The following is a 6,465-nucleotide window of genomic DNA, read 5'->3' as shown; positions in this document are numbered from 1 at the left end:
CTCCGATTCTTCACGGTGACCCGATATCGGCTTACGTATACGCGTGTACCGAACATAATGCCTGCCCCGGCTACGTCGTCGCGATAAATAATCGTAAACGCATGTTAACCGCCCGCCTTGGATATTTGTTAACAGGTTAGAGTAGGCGGCTCGTGTATACTCTCGTTCCGTCGTTACACGTACGTTTATACGCGCATAAAACGTGCTCGGTTATGGTCGGCTCCTTCGTACGCCTCTCCCTTCTTTTCCTCGCGAGGATCCCACCGCCTCTGCCCTTCCTTTCATCCCTGTTTCATCCTTGCCAAATGATACTGTTTTTTTTTTTTTTTTAAAAGTCTAATCAAAATTTTTCAATTTTAAATATTAAAATATAGAATTTACAATTTCCATTTTTGTTGATTGGACAGCTAGTTTGATGTGTTCTTTTAATCTTATTAAACGATAAAGATATTCGAAAGAGTTACTTTTGCGAATTAATTTTTTTTATATTATTTTAATATCAGAATCAGTTGACTCGGTTAATAAACGAGTTTAATTTCACATTACGGAATGTACACGGCTTCTCGAATGCACGATTTCATGGTTAATTTGATAAACCAGGAGGAGAAAAATGGTTCGATCGGAATGGATTCTTTTGTTGGTGGAAAATTTTTCTGAAACCCGTGTACATGAACGGGTATGAATATGCAGCAGATATGCGTTTCACTTCTCTGTGTACCCGCCCCCTGGAAAACTAGTTTCGAGGGCTGGTTCGAAACGAGATTTCATTCGCTACTTTTTTGGTGTTCCCTTGCTCGGCCAGACACGAGCTTTTCCGTTTATCATTGTGCTTTAACTTTTCCCGACGAAACGGAGTTATTAGACGGTGTATCCCGGATGTAACTGTGAAACGTCGAGATTTGGACATGGTTTGACGCACAGATGGATATTCGTGTTATGGATGCAAAAATGGGATCGCCAACACGTATTCTACATATTTCGTTCCACTGAGACTTCCTCGAACGAAGATTTTTTTACCTCTTTTACATTTGTATCATTTATCCGCTTCAAATATTCTTGAAGAATATCGAAGAAATCTTTTTCTGAAAATTTCCATCGTCCAATTATTTCTGAACAGAAATAACGCGATTTTAATCCTTTTATAACCGAGCCGAGAAGCGAGAAAATGAAACGATTTCCGGTTGCTGCACGCGAGTCTTAACCTCGCCGGCCTCGAAAGAATTTCGAAAAGCGCGTGATATATATATCCGTATATGGAAGAAATTTCCATATCCATCCTCACCTACATATACGTACAACATGTCCTCTCGAATCGAGTTGAGACGAAGAAAATTCTAATAAGCTCGCAATGACAAGATGGATTATACACGGTGGACAACACGGACGGTTTTAAGTGGCCATTTGAAGAAAATGTAAACACGGATAACAATCTATTCGCTACAGATATTACAAGGAAAGGATTTTAAAAGAATTCCAGGAAACGAGCGCGAAATTTCGTTTCGATCCGTCCGCCATTACGCGTCGCCGCGTAATAGAACTTGAATAATTTAAACACACTCGTGTTATCGCGAGTACAAGTGGTAAGTGGCCAAGTGTGGTCACAGCCTTATACGTGAAAATCGTCCAGGTTTGTGGAGGCATCGAATCGCCGCGGTAATACGTAACGATCGGCGGCCACAGGAACTAATTAACTTCTTTACAAGGAACGACCATTACGACCGAGTGCGTTGGAACACGATTCTCGAGTGGGAAGGAAATCGTGGCGATGTCGCTTGTGTTGGCTGCTACCGGCCGTCGAATCGCTCGGCCATCTCGAGAATTTCCTGATCACTGTTTATCCGACGGAAGTGACGTCAGTGGACAACGAATCGCCAACCAATACCTATCCGTTCTTCCGTTATTCTTCTAAAAAAAAGTGAAATTTCGAATCTCTCGAACAACGCGTATCTCGAATTAATGATCGACGGAAGGATGATTGGAAACTTTTACTTCTGAGTGTAATGTCGAACGATATCAATCGTATTGATAAGAGAGGAAGAAGAAAAAAAAAAAAATTAAGCTTCGAAGAGTTTTTGAATTATGAGGTTTGATGATCGACGGGGGAAGAAGCGAGGTCGGTGGAAATTCAATGAATCTCTCGATAATCCTGTAGGTAGGGCGACTGGATCGAATGCGAGGGATTTTTTTCACGCCACGAGTTTAAGTTACTTATTCCAAGTGCATCGAGTAATATTTCACCGGTCCGCGCGTAACGTCCGCGTTATTAATCGTGGCAACATTAATAATCAGCCACGCAGGCGATAACTTAGGTTAAGCGGGGAGTTACGGTGGTCCCCTGCTACCAGCCAGTCCTTCGTTTCCGCGTACATATCCGCCGATCGTTTTCGCGGACGATATCGTGTACGGAATATCCCATAATTCATGGTATAAATAGGAAGGCCAGATAGGAAGATTGCGCGGCTCAAAATATGATGGAAATGAAGAAATTACGTTGGAGTTCGTGGTCGTTCCTCCACGAATGTTTAAAAATGAACGGCTGCATTTAAGCTAATTATCGAATAAATACGATTAGATAAATCGGTATTAAAAAATATTTTTATCTAGCGTGGGTATTACGTGTTAAAAATTATTTTTGAAGCATTGATCTCGATTTGTGAATAATTTTCGAGAATTTTAAATTTTACAATTTTACATCCAGATGATTTATAATTTCGTTGCATTTTTTTTTTTTTTTTTTTTTTTTAGAATCTATTCAATTGCAATCTTTCCTTCCCTTTTCTCAACAATGGCGGCAACGACTTCGAACGGTTGGCCGCGAATCGTCGAGCGTACCGTCGGTCCGCGTTTCAAACACGCATATATAAGTACTTATATGCGTGTCGTTTCGTGTAGTTTCGTAACGCACACGATGCACCACGATGTGGTATCGTTGGTCGCTCGAGTAGGCGCTACTTGTCCGGTAATTTCACCTGGATCTGCATATTTTAGCACGAAAACTTCCGTCGATCATTATCCTCGCGGCGACGCGGCCAAGCCGCGGTTCCGTATTCTCGCTTCCACTTCGTAGCGCACGCTCGTTGTGAGCCACGCGAGCCTTTCGTGCCTCGATCCAATGGAAAATCGTTGCAGCTCAAAGCTAAAAGAAGAAAAGATGCCCTCCCTCGTTGTTCGTTTAAACAATTTCCAACTTTGTTCCCAATCTAAAAGCGCGCTAAAAGGAAGCGTTCGTTCGCTCGAATACCGGAATTTTAATAGTTCGTCGTTCCACGTTCTTATTCCGCGTCTTCTTCGAAAGGTGAAATCGATAGCGAACCACGACTGATGGATTCGAAAGCCATCATAGAGCGTAAAGTATTTATTCCTTATTGTAAACCCTATTATTACGCGTTGCTATAGGGATAGCTACCAATTCGAAAAGTGAAATTCGAGCCGTATTTTATCTTTGCGGTCGACGACGGTTAGAAAATGACGGTTAGAAAATGACGGTTAGAAAATGACGGTTAGAGAAAAAACGAGAGGCGAAGCATTTAAAAAAAATTTAGGATCTATTGTTTTCGTGTGAAATTATTCGCTTCACCGAGTCCAAGGGCGATTCTTCCCGAACATACTCGATGATTCCCGAGCATATATCTATCCTTGAGAAAATGCTCGAATATATCGTCGTAATTCGACGAGAGTTTCCGCAAAAATACCGAGGCGCAAACAGAGCACGAAACGAAAATGACGCGGGTTGCATGATACGGTACGATTGTCGAATTAGTTTCGAAATTATCTGTTGATGACGAAGAGATATTTTCTCACAGAAAATATCGGCTCGTTTTATCTGCACGCACTACTCTCGCACGCCGCCCCTATACGTGGCCTCCAGTCTGTTTACAACGGCTAAGACGCGGGTCACCGTTGTAAGAACACTAGGCTTAATTGTAATAACTATAATTAGCACCACTTATACGGCCGATAAAGAACTCGAGTATCGAAGAGGAAGAGAATAAATTCTAGACTGCGTGCAACTTTTCTTTATTTTTCTCTCTCTCTCTCTCTCTCTCTCTCTCTTTCTCTCTACCATCTACACAACATTCTCCGACACGGTTGATTACGTTATACTTCGAGCTCTCAACCCTGGAAGGTGGAAAAATAAATTAATTTTAATTTCCCATATGAATAGCTGATAACTGACTCTTTTAACACACAAGTACATATTACTACGCCAGCTTTTATTTTATCTTTCTCCTTCTATTTTCCTTCCGTTTCGCGTGTTATTTTTCGCCTGTTATTTTTAAATTTCTAAATGTCTACAAATGCATACACCTAACACCGCGAAATAAAAATATTTGACTTAAGATATTAATAACTTAACGTTTTAATGCTTACACCGCAAAGTTTAATGCTATTCCGTATTGCATTTAGAGGCCATAGAATGCTGTTAACCTTCATTCGTGTTGCTCTGTAATATTAGACATAACGATCCACGTGGCGAAAAAAAAGCTAATCAATTTTTACTACCTAATATATCGAACGATAATTAAGGCGTTATAATTTTCCCGAGTTTCGATCGATGATGCGAAACGGAAACGTGTAATGTATAATTCGCGAATAAAAAAAATAAAAAAAAAAAAAAAAAATACCGTTTTCATAGGAGCAAATTACGAATCCTCTAGCAAATGATTAATTAACTATGGGAATATCCCGTGTCGAGTCGACACCTTCAAAAAGAACAAATTATATCGGGTTGTTTTCAAAAACACGTTCAGTGATTCTAATCAGCAGAACGGCTAATAAAGTCCAATTATAAAACCCCACGGACCGAGTGCACGATCTTCGAGTTTCTTCTGTTGAGATACGACGTTGGCAAAGTGGCTTGAAACAAGAGGCCGAGATAACAACCTCGGCCCCGGATAAAAAGAGAAAAGCCGCGAATGAATTTCAACGAGGGCCGCGATTTGACTTCAGAGGTCCGCGGCGGTGGTTGTCTGCCCACAGGCGCCCTCTCTAAGAAGCTTCTACTTATCGAGACCAATCATCTTGCCTTCTCTCCCATTTTTCTTTTATGGATGCGTTATAATTATCTATTCGTTTTCTATGGGCACATCGTGTAACATCGCGGTGCTCGTCGTTCATGCGACGCTTTGCATCTGATCGCAAATAGAGAACGTTTGTAGACGGAGAAATTGCTATAACGTGTCGTGCACCGCGCAACCTGTCGTCGATTGTATGTACTTGAGGGATGTTAAATCGTGTATGTGTGCGCATGTATAATACCAAGGAATTCGAGACATGGCGATTGATTCGAATCTCTGAATCTGTTTTCAAAACTTTGAATTCCATTGTATTCGATTATAATTTCAACGGAATTATAATATCTTAGTAAAACGACAAATTATATAAGTTGTAGATTCTTCATTTACGATTTGATTAATTTCTACTTTGAAAACGTTACGTTCGTCTTAAATTATTTATTCGTTCACAATTCGATTCTTATTTTATTTTTATCGACGAGATGTCGTTACGACGTAGAGAATTTAAAGGAATTTATGTAAAAAGAATTTCTTCCTAATAGCGAGGTTAACTTCTAACCAAGTTGAAGAGAATGTAACGAATACATACGTACTAGTTTTAAAAATTATATATTTCCGATAGAAATGAATATTTTCAGCGATGATACGAATCGCGAAAGCGGTACGAAACAACACTGGTGAATTTTTCCAGATACTTTTCCCCCCGATACCGATCGTGGAATGGACGTAATAACATCACAGTCACATTATAAACAATTTATGATATCCCAACGATGAGCTCGCGATCGCGATACGGTCGAAACATATGCTTCGTTAGTGTTCCTTTTTATTTTTTCGCAATCACCCTCTTCCTCACCATCACTCTTCTCCACTCTTTCCGCGTCGTGCACGCCACGATCGCGCAATCGTTTCACGCGAATGTCGGACGAATGGTGGTGGCGTGCGTGTCGCGAGTGTCGTGACACAATGAGCACGTGACAGAATCGCAAAATGGAGGAAGGAGAGTCGTGTGTGCACGCATATTTGTCAAACGCTCGGTTATGAAAGCGACCCCGGCTATTAGTCGGCAATATTTTCGCGTTGCGTTGTTCAAAACGAACGAGGAGAATCGAGCCGCTTTTGTTGCCATGAAAACATCGACGCAATGCTTGTTCTTGCAACGGAATTGAAACGAAGCCTCGATGGAACGAAGCGGGTAGCGATTCGATCAGTTACAAAATCGTTTAATTGCTCGCATGCATCGAGTTTATCGATCGGTAAGTGGAATAAAATATTAACTTTCTGATATGTATATTCTCTGTTTTGTATCTATAAATCGGAATCTACTTTATCACATATGCGAATGAAAATTTATTCTTGAAATTAATCAGATCTTTGCGAGAATATATTATGAGAATAATACTTGTTTACTTGCATTACTATTTGCTTTCAATCGATCGCCGTACCGTGA

This window comes from Apis florea, unplaced genomic scaffold (assembly GCF_048593485.1).
Source record: "Apis florea isolate Af1SG1 unplaced genomic scaffold, ASM4859348v1 contig_1914_pilon, whole genome shotgun sequence".
NCBI classification, from domain to species: Eukaryota; Metazoa; Arthropoda; class Insecta; order Hymenoptera; family Apidae; genus Apis; species Apis florea.
This window is presented reverse-complemented; position numbering follows the sequence as displayed.